Below are 20,130 nucleotides of genomic sequence, written 5' to 3'. Positions count from 1 at the left end.
CTTGGCAAGCTGTTATTTTCTTTAATTTTACAGAAGGAGCTACCGTGACACAGAAAGGCAAATATCACACAGCTAACGCTAACCTTTAAAACTGCATTTGGAATCCCCTTTTCCTACCCTAGTGCTCATTCCTGTCCTTTGGCACCTCTCAGTGATGAAGTACCCATTGCTTCTCGAATCCTGAATTGCCTAGATTTAGAATTCTACAGCTCAAGCAAACCTAAAAGAAGATTCATCCTACCCAATCCTCCTATTTTCTCTTCTTAGTAGATAATTAAGAGCTAGAAGTGGTCAAGTGACTTGACACCTCATTCATCCTTCAACATCCTGCTCAGTCATAACCACGATTATCATCCTAAGTAAATGTAGAATTACGGCCGTGATCTATGCTGCTGAGAAGAAGGTAGACACAACAAGAGCCTACGATGCAATAAAGGAAACTAACCGAATCAGCACTCTGATGAGGAGCTAATTAATCATTAAATAAATATTCATTGACTAAATACTATGTGCCAGCGACTCTCCTAAGTTCTGAGTACATAACAGTAAGTAAACAGTCTAAGTCCCTGCTGTGTGGACCTTACATGTTAATGGGAGGGAAGAGACAATAAATACATGATGAACTAGATGCTATCTTGGAGAGGGATAATAGACATGAACTGGCAAAGAGAAGGGAGTAGTCCAAGAAGTACAAAGAGGATAGACAAGAGCAAAGGAGGAGCATAGAAGGTTTGAGGACCCAAAAGATTTCTATGTTTGGAACATGGAGATGAGAGTGTCCCCAGAAGAGATCAGAGCTGGTTAGTCAGGTCTCAGATCATGCTAAGCGTGGGTCATGTCAAATTTTTATTATGTCCTCAGGGCAAGAAAAATCACTGATGTGTTTTAAATAGGAAGTGGCCTGATTAGAAGGATATGTGTGTGTTTTAAATATCTGGTTGTTGTGTAGAAAATTGTTGGGAAGGGAACAGTAGTAACTCTGAAGAGATAAATTAGGAAGCTATCCCAGTAGTTCAGGTGAGAGACAATGGTGGCCTAGACTTGGGTGGGGCAAAGAAAAATGAAGAGGAGCATTAGGAGATGTCAGGGTTGACACCTACATTTCTGTCTTGCATTTGGGTAGTTGATTATGCCACTCAATGAGAGCAATGACACCAGGAGACGAACATATTTGGAATTGGAAGAGTCAGCAGTCCAAGAATAAAGTTTTGGACATGTCATGGTTGAGATGCTCATGAGGCATCAGAGTGGAGGTATCAGGTAATCAGTTCGGTTATATGAATCTACAGTTCACAACAGATTGGAGCTGGAAATGTAAGTCTAGGAATCTTGAAATATGGAGAGAATACATGAAGCTATGGGAATGGATGAGTTCACCTAGGGAAAGACGGAGAAGATGAGAAAAGTCCCAAAGAACCCCAACATGAAGAGGAGTCATCAAAGGAGACAGAAGCAGAAGCAAAGGGGTAAAAGAGGAGATTGTAATGTTCCAGAGGCTAAGGAAGGAGAAAGTTTCAGGGACAAGGAGTGTTGAGTGCTGCGGAGATTTCAAATATGGTGCTGGCTGAAGACTGTCCATTGGATTTGCAACAAGGTGGTTATTGATCACCTTATCAAAGGCAATTCTAAAGGAGCTAGCTGGATAGAATGGGTTGAAGAGTGGATGGTAGGTGAGCATGTCTAGATACCACATTACCACTTTTTTGAAGAGCTGGCTGTGAAAGAAAGTAGTTTCTATCATAAATGTGCTTAAGTGATGAATTTTGGTTTTTTATTCAATATCTATCCACATTGCTGGGCTGTAAACTTCTTAAGATCAGGCAATAACATCTTTCTTGTTTACTTCTGCATATTCAAGAACTTTCACACTTCTCAATTCATGGTTAATCTTAGTAATATTTGATAAGTAAATGAATAAAAATGAGTAAATAAGGATTTAGGGAATATCTTGAACAACTATTTTTGGGAAAATGATAAAGTTGCATTTAGAATATATTCATGTCATTGGAAGTTAATTTGTTGGAAACAACTATATTGCCATGCTCTGTCACTATCAGGGAGAGACTTTAGGCTGAAAAAACCATAGTCCCTGCTCTGCCATTTTTGGGAAGAGAATTCCACTCTGACTGTTGTTTCCTTGAGACTTGCCCTTTTTGTCTCTCACGCTGTTGCCTTATTTCCAGCCTTTATTATTCCTCACTTATTCTAATGCAATTTTTAAGGATTCTATGCACCATAATCCCTTTGCTGCTATCTGTAAATCAAAAACAAAACAACACCAAACAGTAAAACCAGAGCTTATGCATATGCTGACATTAAAAGAACTTGTCTCTGTATTTCACTGCTTGCAAAATTCTGGATAAATCATGTAGCAGACACAGGCTCATTCACCCATGCATTATTGGCACCCTAAGCATGAGCTTAACCCACCTACTGAGGAATTTATTATTCCTCCAGGCTTGCCTCTCTCCAGTTCACCCTCTTCCAGAGTGATACTAACATACAGATGCAATCTTTTCACGTGAAATCCTTCATTGGCTCTTCATGACCTATAGGACAAAGTTCATTCTCCTTAGCCTGGCTTACAAGGTTTTCCATTTTATGATCCCTGGAAACTTCCTGGTCTCATCCTTTGCCACAATACAGATGTACTCCAGCCATTCTGTATTGTTCATAGTTCCCCGAATACCTCTTGGGATCTCACAGATTCCTGCATTTGCATGACCTGATCTCTCTGCCTGGAATCTCTCTCCAACTTCATGCACCTTCCTCCATCTCTCCAGACTCAGATAAAAATCACCTGCTCTCTTAGGCCTTCACAGAGTCTTGGTTAGGTGCCCCTCTGTGCCATTGCAGCACATTCTGGTTTTGCCTAATCTACCTACTATATTGAAACTGACCTCATCTCTTTCCCACACGACTCCTCCTAATAGTGACAGCCAACATTCATTGACCCTTTAATGAGCTTTACGTGTGTCATCTCATATAATTCTCACAACAGCCCTATGAAGAAGGTACTATCAATATTGTATTTCACATGTGACAAAGTTAAGACCTAGTGTGACTTGTCCAAGGTCACACATATAGCAAGAGATAGACCAGGAATTTGAACCAAACTATCTGACACTGAAATCCCTACTCTTAACCATTGCACTAGACTGTGAACTTCTTGAGGGCAAGGAGTGAACCTCATTCATCTATATGTTCCCAGATCTTTGCACTAGATTTGGAACAATGAGAAGTTGGTGGATGTTTGTTGTATGAAAAGAATGAATGAATAAATTTACTTCATTATAGATTATTTCTCTTATCTCCTAGACGTTGTTAGGAAAATTAGATTTGTGCATTTTTTTCTAATGAGAGAGTTCAAAATAGAAAGGAGTCTAGCATAAATCAGAAGGGTGAAAGCACTGGAAGCCTTTCCACATGGATGAGGAATTAGATTTGTTTGGTCTCGTGTCAAGAGCTTGAATTAGGGCCAAGGGAAGAAAGTATCAGGGAAATAGTTTTTACTCACTGGGAATTAAAACAATTTCTCTTCCAGAGCTGTATAAAGAGGGCATGGGCTGCCCAGTAAGGGGATGAGATCCCCATTCCTGGGGGGTGTGCAAGCAGAGGCTGAAGGGCCACTGGATGAGATGTTGCAGAGAAATTTTAATGATCTAATGAGGCATTTTATTGGATGACCTTGGAGCTCTTTTCCATCCAGAAGTCATATGAGTCTATGAAATAGAAAAAGGAAGGGGAAAGGGAAAGAACTAAAATTGGAACAGATGAAGCAATATTTTTTAATTTTCCTGTTGCTGTAACTAAAAGTCTAAGTTTATGGAAGAGCAACGTTTGTGAGGATTTATCTATCAAATCAAAGAGAATAGGTAGATGGAAATAAGCTAATTGAAAGAACTTACTATGAGGACCTTTCTCTTTAAGGGACTGATTCTGCCCCAGTTTTCTTCTACCCTTGAGGCTCCTCATTTCCACCACCTACACTGGAGGTGACTTTCCTAGGAGTGGTGGGCTTCTGTGAAATGCTAACAGGGAGAAATAGAAATGGGCACCCCTACAGTGGGCCTGTTTTGAGGGGAGAAGAGACAGGCAGAGGGAAAAACCTCCAGCAGAGGAGAGATGGAAGAAATGAAGGGGAATCCCACGCTGGCTGGTGGGATCGAACTTTGTGAGGAAATTCTGCCCTTCTGTAGAGGTATCAGAATTAAGGATAATGGCTCTAACCCCAGAGGCAGGGGAGAGCACCTCCACCTATTTCTAGGATCTCAGGCTTTCCCCGGCTTGTGTGAGAAAAAGAAAAGAACAAAGAGAGACTGAAGGGTGAGAAAGAGCATCTGGTGGGGCAATGGCAGTCTTGGCTTGTTAGAGAGGCAAAGCCCTGGAGTGTGGGCTAGGCGGTGGTGATGGGAAGGGAAGGCAGTATCAGAGGATGCAGGGGTGCCCTGCAGGGGTGCCCAGGCCTCAATGCCAGGAAGGGTGAGTCTGGCCTGAATGCGGTCAACAAAGGTGAGTTTGGGAGGACTTCTAATACCAGAGAGCAGCAGACCTTAGGGAATGGAAGCTGGCATTCTAGTAACTTGACTGGTATGGCCAGAAAAGTCCCCTTTGTCACTCTCTCTTTCCTGAAACTATAACCTCCTAGTAACACCTTTAGATTTTACTTAAGCAACTTGAGGAGAAAAATCCTACCTTGTTTATGTTTGTTTCCCCAGAGTGTAGCACAGTGCCTGGGACACCATGCACTAACTAAATGTTTCTGAAATGACTGACTAAATGAATAAATGAATGAAGAGTAATCACTATTTTTGTATTAGACACTGGATGGAGTAGGAGATGGAATCTACAAATGAGGAAGAGATCCCCCATGTTCCTAAAAAGACTGATGTCAAGTGGGGAAGCTGAATATGCATACGGTTAATACAATGGAACAAAGGCGGATGAAGGAGGAGACAATGCTGTGTTCAGGCTGCATCTAGAAGTTACTGGACTCAAATTCCATATGAGCACATTGGGACTTTGACACCAAAGAGTCTTGCCTTTTCTCTCTCTCTCTTTTTTTTTAAATTTATGATTGTTGATGTAGTAGACTGGCATTCTGAATAATTTAGAAAATGTTAAAAGGCAGGACAAATATAAATCATAAGCTCACCACTCAGCAGCAACCTATTATTACAATTTAGGCACATTGCTTTCCAGAACTTTTTCTTTGCACTTTTTCCTTCATAATGGAGATCATATTGCACCTAGGATGTGATGTTACTTTTTCCCTTCCCCCGTTTACCATGTTGTTAAAATGTTCTTCCTAAGCATGACATATGACTATCATAGTCTATCATACGTCTGTACCACAACTCATTAATAATTGCTTTCTGCCGGACACTTGAGTTCTTCAAATATTTAATATTATAAAAATTAGACTCCTAGAAAACTAATTCCCAATAAAGGCAGAAATCATTTTTACAGTTCTTGATGCACCTTTCCAAACTGACCTCATCTTAGTCCATTTGGACTGCTGTAACAAATTACCACAGCTTATAAACAACAGAAATTTATTTCTAGCAGTTGTGGCGCCTGGGGAGTTCAACATCAAGGCACCAGCAGGTTCGGTGTCTGGTGAGCGCCCACTTCCTGGCTCATAGATGGCTATGTTTCTTCACTTGGCAGAAAGGGGTGAAGGAACTCTTTGGGGCCTTTTTTATAAGGATACAGAGGCCTTTCATGAGGGCTCCACCCTCATGCCCTAACTGCCTCAAAGTCTCCACCTCCAAATACCATCACACTGGGGATTAGGTTTTAACATGAACATTCAACATATAGGGGAATGTTTAATTGAATTATGGCACATATGCTCAATGAACTTGTGATGCATGCATTTTAAAATATAATGAAATCTTTGTGGAAATATGAGAAAACAATAAGATGTTATTTATGTTTAATTAAAATCATATAAATATGGTATCAATATATATGCAGGATGGAAAAGGTCAAAAGGAGAAAAGTTGTTTTTGTTGTGTATAGAGGTAGACACTGCATTTATAATATAATTTTTCTTTTCTTTTTTTAATTGCAGGTAACATTTATTGAACATACCATATTTCAGATATTATCTCTGCCACACACAAAGCACTTGTCATGTACTATTTAGAATATTTTTCATGACAACTCTATTATATTGTCGCTATCATTGTATCTATTTAAAAGAGGATGTAATTGAGGCTCAGAAAGGCAAAGTACCTTGTCTAAGGTCACTTGGCTAGTAAAAGGCAAATCACATACTCAAATTCAATTCTCTCTAATGTAAGACCTGGTGCTGTTAAGCACCATACTATGTTGCTTGAATTCCTTTTACATTTTAAGCTGCTAATTATTTATTTTGTATTGTGGTAAGACATTAAACTTGAGACCTACCTTCTTAATAAAGTCTAAATATATAATACAGTGTTGTGAATATAATTTTTCTTAAGTTTATCTTGATTTGTTTCCTCTTAATTTTCAGCCCTATGAGACAGCTATTTCCCCCTCCATCCCCAAGCAGAATGGTATATAAATGGTTCCCTAACTGAAAGGCATATAGTAGATGTTTTCAGAGTAAGGTCAAGGTCACAAGTAATATGAAATCTTCACATATGACCTCAACCTGGGAGAGCCAAGGAAATCAGACAGCAGTTTGTTTTTCAAGTTTCAGGAAAAAAAAAAAAAACCACCTTTCTAGTCAGTTGAAGGAGGAATCCTACAGGCCTGGAGGAGCTTCACACAGATTGGAAAGAATGTATTTGGCCAGAGAGTCCCTGGCCTGAGTAGCTGATTTTTAAGGAGAGGAAAGGAAATCCCAGATAAAACTGCAAAAGCAGATGTCACAGAGGACAATAGATATGAGAAAAAGAAGCAACGTGGTATGAAGTATCACAGGAACACTCAGATAAAAATATGTTCAGAAATATGTCTTATAGCTACCTTGTGGACATGCCAACACATTCAGGACAAGGATCAATCAAGAGAAGGAATAAAGCACAAAATTGTCAAATAAAATTTCAGAGGTATCAGTGCAGCTTGATGGAGTAGGTATCAAGGATGAAAAATGACAATTGAAAGTTAAGTGTATTTAAGAGAAATAGAAATATAGAAAAAATAGAAGAGGAAATGAAGTAGGAGAGTATGTCTGGACAGCAATGAGTAGTAAGGTAATTGAGAACCTAAAGTGGGATAAAATGAAAGAGCAAAGGAGAGAGGAACTGATGTGATACTGCCATAGAACTAGCACCTACCACCTGGTGAGAGGGAGGAAATTTATGATGCTCTCCTGCAAAGCTGGCCCAGGACTTTGAAGCCTGGGGGACTCCAATATTTCTCATCTCTTCTGGGAATCTCCATTTTTGAAAAGCAGAACATCATACTTAACTTTCTTGGACATCATCTCCCGAAAGGCCAAGGAAGTAACGAAGGAAATAATGACATCAGACTCAGTTGGGAGCAAGAAGGGAAACATTAATATCAAAGTGGATAATGAATTGGGAAAAGTGAGTTTTTAGGGACACTTGATATAGTCACACCCTCTAGGCTTGAAATAGGCTTTTCGAAAAAGTTTAAAAAGTAGAGCTTGTCATCTGAAAAATGAAAGAGGCAAAAATGAAATTCTGTTCTACAAATTAATACAGAAACTGGCTGTAAGTCTTGTCCCAGCCTGTCCCAAATTTCTACCAAAATCCCCACGAAAATACTCACAACATAAAAACTCACAACAAAACAAAAATGGAAAGAAAATATTTTTCTACAACCTGGTAGAAATTTCACTTGTACAACAGCTTTTGGATCTGGATTAGGAGAGGAAAAGTCATGGGCTGTCTATGTGTGACCTCACAAAAAGGCAGAACAAAGGTAGGAAGACACATGTGTCTACTGCACAGCTGCCTCCTGGCCCAGAGATGTGGGCATCAGATAGAAGTTGAAAGCTTGTACTGAGGGACAAATGGCTATGAATTGAACTCCACGCTGTCGACTTAGTATTTGGCCAAGTCATTAACTTTCCTGAGCCTTGGTTTCATCATCTGCAAAATGGTATTCATACAGTACTTTCCTTAAAGAGTAGCCATGATGATTAAATTAGAAGAACTAATTCATACAAAACACTAAGCATAGTGTTTGGAACATAGTAAACATTCAACAAATACTTATTATTTTTACTCCATCCTTTTGGAAGCTTGACCTCCCAGAGAACAGGAAGTTTCCCAAGGTGGTGAAAAGGAAGTGGAAGGAGGAAGGGCAATCACACATAAGACCCTAGGATATGGAGTCCCCTCCAACACTGTAGAGAGGGGAGGAAAGAGGAACAGCAGGTCTTCCGGAGTAGTGCAGCCTTTGCAGAGAACCAGTGGGCAGAATAGGAAAAGAACTTCCCTCAGTAGATCTTCATCAGATAAAAACCTGACACACAGAGGAAACTGAGCTGGGTTTGAATGCTTGTCAGCCAAGTCAAGGGTTGTCAGATAAAACAGGGAGCCAAATTAAATTTGGATATTGGATGATTTTTAAATTATTTTATCATAAGTATATCCCATACAATATTTTGGAATGTATTGACAGTAAAAAATTTTCATCATTTACCTAAAGTTCAAATTTAACTGGGCATCCTGTATTTTTATTTGTTAAATCTAAAGACTCAAATTTACCCTCTGGCTGCAGTTATTAGGAAGAGGCTTGACTTGCAATGAAATGGAGAGTGAATGAAGCCACAGGAAATGCACACACTCTGACACTTGGTAAATGCTAATTGAGTCTGGGTCTCTCCTCCTCTTAAAATGAATAAGTAGAAAATACAACAACAGCAACAATAGAGGGCCAATCAATGGAGGAGAAGGGAAGAAAGTAATTCTGAAGATTCGTGCAATAGAACTTTGAAAATATTAACTACAAAAGGCAGTAGAAAGGTTTAGAAATTGTTTAGTATCTCCCAGAAGGCTTGCATTTTTGATGAGGAACAGAAAATTTTAAAGGAGAGAAGTTTACAAATAATATTAACAAAGTGAAATGCAATAGATAATAGAAAAGATAGCAAGGCAGAATTCCAAAGAAGGTAAAATGTGAGGAACGAAATTTAAACAATCAGTTTTGGGGGCAGTAAGGAGCAGAATTGATGTTGCAGTAAAACAAATCAGGAAATGGGGTTGAGACTGGAGAAGCATCTCCATCCTTAGAGGAAGAGCATGGAGGTGAAATTAGGAAAAGAGAAAGATAGGTGTGAGACACAGAGAATGGAGATCAGATCTCAAACCATATGAAATCAGAATAATTACAGTACAAGCAAAAGAAAACACTCAATGAAAACATTCTCAACTCCAGACCAAGATAGTGACATTGGAGCCTCCTGAATTTCCCTCCTCCGATGGATGAACCAAGTATTCAGCCACATATGTAATAATTCCGTTTGAGAGATATCCAGAAACTAGAGGAATGACTGCATGCATAAGACAACTGAGAAAATATAATAATAAAAACAGGAAAGGCTGAGACACACTCTCACCATAACCATCCCCCTTCCACCAGCATAGTGCCATACAATTGGAAGGGAACCCCCAATGCCCAGCTTCTCCTTGAGAAGTGTTGGGCTTGAGCCATACATTTAGTGCACCAAATTTTAAGACTACCACACAAGAGACAGGCCCCCAAATCAACTGGCTCTGAAAGCAATTGGGACTTGCATTTACAATCCCACAGAACTATAGCAAACAAAGAATCAGTTGTTACTGGGCACACAAGAACTCACTGAGGCTATTCCCCCAAAGGTCAGTGCAAAGGAAGTAGGCAAAATTGCCTATCTTCCAGTCTTTCCTGGAAAGGGTTTGACTGCATACTTTACAAGCTGCTTCTTGAGGGTCTGGCTTCTAATTAGCAGGCATCTAGGTGCTTTCTGTGATCCTCCTTGGAGCCCAAAAGAGCTAGTGGGCACTTCCCCTGCCTTCTCCTCTGGCTCATCTCAACAATAAAAGCAAGTTATTGGTATCTCCTTGGAAGAAGCTGTCCAAATAGCTAGTACCTAAAATTTTATGGCTGCCACCTAAGGGACAGGCCCCAAATCAAATGATAGCCAATGAGGATTGCATTCCAGAATACCACAGGACTATAGCAAATAGGTGCAGGAATACTCCCCACCTCCGTGGATATACATGAAGGCTTGACAGAGGGAGCAAGCAAAAATGCCCATCTACCAGTTTCTTCCTCGAAGAGTTTTAACTGCATACTTTCCTAGCTGCTGCCTGAGGGTCTGGCTTCTAATCATCCTGCAACTAGGTGTTGACTGCAATCCTCCTATTTGGGACACTGATGGGTTTTGACACATCTTCAACTACTGGGAGCCACTAAGAACAAATACAGCAGCTTGGACAATCACAAAGGTTTGAGAGAATATCAAGAACTGGTCCAGGCTGATTAATAAGGTTGACCTCCTACATGAGACCAATGTGTCAAAACTGGGAGAGGTGGCTGTTTTATCTAGTGCATGGAAACCAACACAGAGAGTTAAGGAAAGTGAGGGAACAGGGGACTATGTTCAAAACAAAAGAACAAAATAAATCTCCAGAAACTGATCTTAATGAAATGGAGATAAGTGATTTACCCAATGGAGAGTTTGAAATAACAGTCATAAAGATGCTCACCTAGGTCAGAAAAGCAATGCATGAACAAAGAGAGAATTTTAACAGAAATAGAGAAGATATGAAATAGCACCATACATAAATCATAGAACTGAAGAATACAGTAACTGAAAATTTTAATAGAGGAGTACGACAGCACACTAGATCAAGTGGAAGAAAGAATTAGCAACTTGAAGACAGGGCAGTGGAATTCATCCAATTAGAGGAGCAAAAAGATAAAAGAATGAAAATGAATGAAGATAGATTAAGGGACTTATGGAATATCATCAAATGGATAAATATGTGCATTATAAGGGTCCCAGGAGGAAGAGAGTACAAGAAAGGGCCAGAAAGCTTATTCAAAGAAATAATGGCTAAAAATTCCCTAACCTGGGGAAAGAAAGAGATATCCATATTCAGGAAGCCCCAAAAGTACTAAATAAGATGATTCCAAGAGTCCCACACTGAGACACATTAATGGATACACACTATACAAGGACATAAATTTTGACACAAAAACCATAAATATTGAGGGGGGTATAAAAATATAGAGCTTTTGTATACATTCAAAGTTATCAGCTTAAAACAGACTGTTATAATTATAATGTATTTTATGTAAGCCTCATGGTAACCAGAAAGCAAATCCTATAGTAGATACACAAAAGATAAAAAGAAAGAAATCAAAGCATACTGCTACAGAAAATCACAAAGGAAGAGGGAAAGAGAGGAAGAAAGGAACAAAAGAACTGCAAAACAGAAAACAATTAAGGAAATGGCAATAGTAAGTCCATATCTATCAATGATTACTTTAAAAATAAATGGATTACCTTCTCCAATCAAAAGACAGAGTGGCTGAATGGATTTTTTTAAAGAGACCCAAATATATGCTGCCTACAGGAGGCTCACTCCAGCTCTAAGGACACATACAGATTGAAAGCGAAGGGATGGAGAAAGATATTCCATGCAAATGCAGACAAAAAGAAAGCAGAAGTAACTATGTTTATAGCAGACAAAATAGCCTTAAAGCCAAAACTGTAATAAGAAACACAGAAGGTCATTATATCGTGATAAAGGGGTCAATTCATCAAGAGAATATAACAACTGTAAATATTTATGTACACAACACTGGAGCACCTAATTATATAAAGCAAATACTAACAGATCTGAAAGGAGAAATAGACAACAATGCAATAGTAGTAGGGGACTTCAATCCCCCACTTTCATCAAGGGACAGATCATCAATAAGAAAACATTGGACTTAAATGACATGTTAAACCAGCTGGGCCTGACAGACATATCCAGAAAATTTCATGCAACAGCAGCAGAACACACATTCTTCTCAAGCACATATGGAAGATTCTCCAGGATAGATCATATATTAGGCCACAAAGCAAATCTTAATAAATTTAACAAGATTGAAGTCATATCAAGCTTCTTTTCTGAATACAATGGTATGAAACTAGACATCAGTTACAAAAGAAAACTTCAAAATTCACAAATATATTGAGACCAAACAGCACACATCTGCATAATCAATGAGGATAAAAAGAAAGCAAAAGGGAAATTTTTAAAAATCTTGAGACAAATGAAAATGGAAACACAGCCTACCACAAATTATGAGATGCAGCAAAAGGAGTCCTAAAAGAAAAGTATATAGCAATAAATGCCTACATTTGGAAAAAGAAATTGTTTATCTCAAATAAGCAACCCAACTTTAAACCTCAAGGACCTAGAAAAAGAAGAAAAAACTAAGCCTAGAGTCAGTAGAGGGAAGGAAATAACAAAGATCACATTGGAAATAAAATAGAGACTATAAAGACAATACATAAAATTAATGAAACTAAAATCTAGTTTTTTAAAAAAAGAGAAACAAGATGACAAACCTTTAGCTAGAGCAACTAATAAAAGAGAAGACTCAAATATAATCAGAAATGAAAAATGAGACATTACAAACTGAAAACGGAAAAACTAAGGATCACAGGAAACTACTATGAACAATGATATGCCAACAAATTAGATAATCTAGAAAAAATGGATAAATTCCTAGAAACATATAACCTACCAAGACTGAATCATGAAGTAATAGAAAACCTGAACAGAGCAATTACTAGTAAGGAGACTGAATTGGTGAACAAAAATCTCCCAACAAAGAAATGTCCAGAATTACATGGCTTCACAGGTGAATTCTACCAAACATTTAAAGAAGAATTAATATCAACTTTTCTCAAACTCTTCCAAAGGATAGAAGAGCAATAAACACTTCCAAACTCATTTTATGAGGCCAGCATTACCCTGATACAAAAGCCAGACAAGGACACTACAAGTAAAGATAATTATAGGCAATTATCCCTGGTGAATATAGATGCAAATTTCCTCAAAAAAATATGAGTAAACCAGTCAACAGTACATTAAAAAGGATTATACACCATGATCAAGTGGGATTTATCCCTGGGATGCAAGGATGGTTTGACATAGGCAAATCAATAATTGTGATACACCACATTAACAAAATGAATAAAAATCACATTATCATCCGAAAAGATGCAGAAAAAGCATTTGACAAAATTCAACAGACTTTCATGATAAAAACTCTCAACAAATTAGGCATAGATAGAACGTACCTCAACACAATAAATTCCATAATAAATGCCACAGCTAACCTCATACTCAATGGTGAAAGGTTGAAAGCTTTTCCTCTAAAATCAGGAACAAGACAACAATGCCCACCCTCACCTCTTTTATTCAACATAGTACACGAAGTCTTAGCCAGAACAATTAGGCAAGAAAAAGAAATAAGAAGCATACAAATTGGAAAGGAAGAAGTAAATTTTTCTGTTTATAGTTGACATGATAACCCAAAAGACTCCACCAAAAAAACTGTTAGAATAAAAAAAATTCAATAAAGTTGCAAAATATAAAATCAACACACAAAAGTCAGTCATGTTTCTATATACTAATGAACTGTCAGAAAGAGATATTAAGAAATAAGCCCAGTTACAGCTGCATTAAAAAGAATACAATATGTAGGAATAAATTTATACAAAGAAGTGGAAGATCAGTACACTGAAAACTATAAAAATTGATGAAAGAAATTGAAGAAGACATAAAGAAATGGAAAGACATTCCATGTCCATGGATTGGGAGAACATTGTTAAAATGTCCATACCACCCAAAGCAATCTACATATTCAATGCAATACTTACCGAAATTGCAATGGCATTTTTCATGGAAGAAGAAAAAAACAATCCTAAACTTTATTGAAACAACAAAAGGTCCCAAATAGCCAAAGCAATCTTTAGAAAGAAGAACAAAGCTAGAAGCATCACACGTCCTGATTTTAAACTATATATTACAAAGTTATAAGAATCAAAACAATTATGTTTGTGGTCTAAAAATAGACACACACATCAATGGAACAGAATAGAGACCCTAGAAATAAGCCCATGAATACATGGTCAATTAATTTTTAGCAAAGGAGCCAATCATATACACTGGGGAAAGAAGAGTCTCTTCAATAAATAGTGTTGGGAGTGCTCGCTTCAGCAGCACATATACTAAATTTGGAATGATACAGAGAAGATTAGCATGTCCCCTGTGCAAGGATGGCACGCAAATTCATGAAGCATTCCATATTTTTAGATGAACTTATTTGCAAAGCAGAAATAGAGACACAGATGTAGAGAACAAACCTATGGATACCAAGGGGGGAAGGGGTGGTGGGATGAATTGGGAGATTGGGATTGACATATATACACTACTATGTATAAAATAGATAACTAATGAGAACCTACTGTAGAGCACAGGGAACTCTACTCAGGGCTCTGTGGTGATGTAATGGGAAGGAAATCTAAAAAAAAAAAAGGGGGATATATGTGTACGTATAACCGATTCACTTTGTTGTACAGCAGACACTCACACATTGTAAAGCAACTCTACTCCAATAAAAATTAATTTTATAAATAAATAAATAAATGGTGTTGGGAAAATTGGATATCCACATGCAAAAAAGAATGAAATTGGACCCTATATCTTACATCACACACAAAGAACAACTCAAAGTGGATTAAAGACTTGAACATAAGTTTTAACTCCTAGGGAAAAAACGTACGGAAAAACTCCTTGACGTTAACATTGGTCTTGGTAATGATTTGAGGGGTTTTTGTTTGCTTGTTTGGCCGTGCCACACGGCTTGTGGAATCTTAGTTCCCAGACCAGGGATTGAACTCGGGCCCACAGCAGTGAAAGTGCTGAGTCCTAACCACTGGACCACCAGGGAATTCCCTTGGTAATATTTTTTTGGATTTGACACCTAAAGCAAAAGCAATGAAAGCAAAAATAAACAAATGGGACTACATCAAACGAAAAGCTTCTGCACACAAAGGAAACCATCAACAAAATGAAAAGGCAATCTATGGAATGGGAGAAGACATTTACAAACCACGTATCTGATATAAGGTTAATATCTAAAATGTATAAGGAACTGAACTAACTCAATAGCAACCCCCCAAAAAAATCCAATTAAAAGTGTGCAAAGGACCTGAATAGATATTCCAAAGAAGATATTCAAATGACCAACAGGTACATGATAAGGTGTTCAACATCACTAATTCTCAGGGAAATGCAAATCAAAACCACAATATCACCTAACACCTGTTAGGATGCCTATTATCAGAAAGACAAGAAATAGCAAATGCTGGTGAGGACGCAGAGAAAAGGGAACCCTTGTGCACTGTCAGTGGGAGTGTAAACTGGTACAACCACTGTGGAAACCAGCATGGAGATGCCTCAAGAAATTAAAAATAGAATATATTATTCAGTAATTCCACTTCTGAATAGACACTCAAAGAAATGAAATCATTATTTCAAAGAAATAGCTGTACTTCCATGTTAATTGCAGCAATATTCACAATAGCCAAGATATTGAAACAACCAAAATGCCTGTCAACCGATGAATAGATAAAGACAATGTAGTGTATGTATATACCATGGAATATTATTCAGCCTTAAAAAAAATCCTGCTATTTGTGACAACATAGATGAACCTGGAGGGCATTATGACAAATTAAATAAGCCAGACAGAGAAAGACAGATACTGCATGGTATCACCTATATGTGGAATCTGAAAAAGAAAAGTCAGATTCTTAAAGAATAGAATGGTGGCTGTCAGGGGGAAATAGGGAGAAGTTGGTAAAATTGTACACACTTTCAGTTATAAGATGAATAAGCCCTGAAGATCTAATGTATAATGTGGTGATTATAATTGATAATGCTGTATTATATAATTAAAATTAGCTAAGAGAGTAGAACTTAAATGTTCTCACACAAAAAAAGATAAATATGTGAGGTTATGGTTGTGTTAATTAACTTGATGGTGGGAATCCTGTCACAATATATACATATATAAAATCATCCCATTGAATACTTTAAATATATTACATTTTTATTTGTCACTTATGCCTCAGTAAAGCTTAGAAACCTAATACACAGGCACAAAATAGATATCAATGATGACAGAAAAAAATAATTCACACCTGTGCTGGAATACTAGAAATTTTTAATGTTTTATATATTATATATTGTCTAATTTAATTCTCATTTAATTCTTAGACACCTTGTGAATTTATATAACCATGTTAAGCTAAACTTTTGGGATTATTCATTATGGCAACAGAATTAGTCAAAAATGTTATTGTTATACTTTTCAGTTCAGCAACTTAAAATACCTAATAAAAAGTAAATAGACATTTTCAAAAAGAAAAAGAAAAACTTTCTGAAGCTTAAAAACAGAGAGAGAGGGAAAAAAAAGATAGTGGTCTAGCAGGTACTTGCAAAACACTCAGGATGGGCTAAATGCCCTTCTAGATGCTTTACCAATGTTAACTTTTTTTTTTTTTTTTAACCTGAAACAATGGAAATTTATCATCTCACAGTTATGGAGGCTAGAAGTTCACAACCAAGGTGCTGGCAGGGCCCTGGTCCCTCTGAATGCTCTAGGGGAGGATCTTTCCTTGCTTCCTCCTAGCTTCTGGTGGTTGCCGACAATCCTTGCTATTCCACAGCTTGTAGTTGTATCACTCCGATCTCTGCCTCTGTCTCCACGTGGCCTTCTCCTCTGTCTGCCACTGTGTCTGGGCCTCTTGCCCTTTTCTTATAGTGATACCATTCTGGACTTAGGGGCCAGTCTATCCTCACAACTACCCTCTGAGATAGGTACTATATCAGCCCCGTTTTACATATAGGGAAACTGAAACAGAGAGAAGTTTTTAATTTGGGGCTTTCTTTTAATTTTGTTCAAAGTCATAGACCTAGTGAAGGACAAAGCTGGCACTTGAACCCAGCCAGCCTGCCTCTATAGTGAATGCTCTTAATTCCAAAGCCTCATGGGATTTATCTAGAGAAAGAACCCCTCAAAATTTGTAGATGCAAATTTTTAGACTTTACTTGATTACATCGAGGCCACATCAATGAAAAGACAGCCACACCCAAAAAATTTCCTGAAAATATTTGAATAGACAAATATTTGAATAGACCAACAATGATTTTACAAACATTTAACCTGAAAACAAAACAAAACAGAACAAAAGAGTTACTTTTGGAGGGGCAATAATCAAGCCATTCTGAGACCTCTCCTCTGAAATGCTAAATGCCAAACGACAATGAAATCATCCTACGGAGGTTTGAGGAAAGCTGGTTACAGACCAAGAATTTTATAAACAGCCAGATTGTTGCTCATCTGTGAAGTCAAATACATTCCATGAAAGAGCAGGTTCAGAAAATATACGCCACCACACACCCTTCTTGAAAGAATAAGTGGAAGACACACCCCTATTCTAAATGACCAGAAGATTAATCAAAGTTAAAAGCTTGAGCATGGGGAATTTGTGGCAAAAGGAGGCTAATGATAAGTCGGAAAGCAGGTAAACATAGAGTCTTGGAGTTTAACCTAAACTGACTGTTGAAAATATTGTTTCAAAACTGAACGCAAATGTCAATTAAAATGTTTGACATGGAAGATATATGACACACAAAAGAATAATTTAATAAACACAGTCTGGTGTGCCAAATCTAAAATTATATTTTAAGACTGAGAAGTGTTAAGGAGGAAGAAAAACTCTCACTTGATTCCTCATCTAAACTGCTTGGTTGTGGAGGAATCAGAATGTCTAATTTCATTTCTAACTTCGAGATTTAAAGAGACAGGAATTGATGAATGCTGATCAAATTCCTATAAATCTCATCTCACACCAAGATCTTGATAGCTCTCTAAGCTCCAGCTACAGTGTAATTTTTTTTAAATGTTGCTGTTGGGTTGTTTTTAGGATTTTTAATGGCTTCCTTCTATCACTGGTCCTTTTCATCTATTCCCTCTGGATGGAATGTTTCCACCTTGGTCACCACCCTCCCTTTAACAAGTTACCTCCTACTTATTCTTCATGTTTTAGGTCATATTTAATTTCTCAAGGACTTTTCCAAGACCTTCAGGCCTAAGTCAACTCCCTTTGTCATGGCCTCTCATAGAACTGCATTCCTTTCTTTTGGCGGATTTATCAGTGTATAATTATGATTTGTAATGCAATTATTTGCATCTATTAACTAATGCAATTCTTTTATTTATATCTATGTCCCCCACTGCTGCCTCACCCCATCAGGGACTGGAGTTGTGTTTTTTCCTCTTTATTTTTGTGCCTAAAGTCTGGTAGAATGCCTGCCACATAGGAGGAAGTTCATGTTTGTTGAGTAAATTAATAGGAAATATAAAACAAATAAAACACAGTCCTAACAATAGAAGACGTAAAATAAACTTCAAAGCAGCATAAAAACAGCAGGCACAAATGCAGGTGATTGAAGAATGAGTATATATTTCAGTCATGACATTCTGCATATGTAGGTTAAGCTGCCTCATTTAAGTCAAACATTCCTAATGTAAACCTACACAACGTCAAGGGACAACTTGAAAGGTATGAAAATAAGAATGAAATCATTGGGTGGTGAAGATATAGAAAGAAAATGTAAAAAAAAAAAAAAAAAGCAGAGCTAGTGATAATTTCAGACAATATAGAATTCAAGTTTTTTAGAGCATATTATATAAGAAAGAAGATAAATGGAATGATTTGATTGTTTTAGGATACTTTAACCAGTCTCCCAGTCACAGATCTATTATGGAGGAAAAAAAAGATAGTGATGATTTAAATAGGATAAGTATTAAGATTAATTATACATATAGTCATACAGTTCACCAAGAGAAAATACACTTGCTTTGAATGCCTAATGGAATAATTAGAAAATATGATTATTAACTAGGCTATGAACACATGTATATAAATGAATATTCCAATAGCCAGACATTGAAGAGGCCACATATTCTGTCCATGATGACAAATAACTAGAAATGCTTTTATAAATATGAAATTTAAATATTCCTCAAGATTGAAAATTTAAGTAACATTGCTCTAAGTTACTATTAGGACAAAGATAAATCTGACAAACCATAAACTATTTTTAAAGTGTTTAAAACGAGATTATCTAAACAAAAAAACTTAATAAGTACAGCCAAAGCTATTCTCAAAAAGAAATGTAAAGTTCTAAATGCTTTTTTTCATAAATATTAAAGAATTAAAGAATTAATACTAAGGTGAACTGAAGGAAATAAATAACAATGAAAGCAGAAAACATTTATTTTATGAAATATTTAAAATTATATATAAATCAAAGCCCTATTCTTTTGAAAAACATTTAAGTGGAGAAGTCTTTGAAAAATCTAACCAGTAAATAGAGAAAAACAAAATAATATTAGAAATAAGAAAAATCCTTTTAAAATCTCCATGGTAGAGATTTTGGGTTTTTTTTTTTAAAAAGAATATATGAATACATTCTACTCTAATAAAATTCGAGGTTATCAGTGAAATGGAAGGATTTGGAGGAAAATACCAAATTTGTTAAAGAAGAAAAAAGGTGGATTAAGCAATAAATAACCAAGGTAGCAATTGAAAATTTTACTAAAGAACAAAATTATCTCCACACTGAAAGAAGTTTGATGAATTCTTTGATTCTTTCAAAGATGACAATTCCCATCTCATGTAAATTATTCTAGAACAAAGAATAAATTTAAGAATAAAGAGAATAATTTGCCTTCTCTAAGTACGGTTGGTTTAAAATTTGGAATACTCATTAATATAATAGCTAGCTTAAGAGTTGACTCTTTTACATGAAAAAGTGAGATGAACCAAGCCTAGATCCCAATCCATCCTCATCTTAGGACTCATAAACCAGGAGGGACATTAGCAATGAACATAATGAGAAAAATAAGAGAAGAGAGGAGGGAGAAGTGGAAGGGGCATGATTATTTAAATTCTTCTAAGCAAACCTGGGAAGCTGGCCACAGCAAGAAGGAGGTAACATTTCAGCGTCCACTCCAGGATAGGAAATCAAGCCACAAGATTTATATGTATTGTCTTTAAAGTCTTCCCAAACCACCATAAATTAGATCTTTTCATCTCCA

General features: G+C 36.9%; 1 long non-coding RNA gene across 1 annotated transcript in view; it reads left to right on the top strand.

Annotated features, from left to right (window-relative positions):
• Window positions 1–19,472, top strand: part of LOC309665077 — a 514,078-nt gene extending 494,606 nt beyond the window's left edge. The window contains exon 7 of the long non-coding RNA XR_014266191.1: window positions 4,821–19,472. This is a non-coding gene — a long non-coding RNA (uncharacterized lncRNA). The remainder of the gene's footprint in view (window positions 1–4,820) is intronic.
• The last annotated feature ends 658 nt before the right edge of the window (window positions 19,473–20,130 follow it).

Source organism: Balaenoptera physalus, assembly GCF_965194825.1.
Source record: "Balaenoptera physalus genome assembly, chromosome: 7".
NCBI classification, from domain to species: Eukaryota; Metazoa; Chordata; class Mammalia; order Artiodactyla; family Balaenopteridae; genus Balaenoptera; species Balaenoptera physalus.
This window is presented reverse-complemented; position numbering and strand designations above follow the sequence as displayed.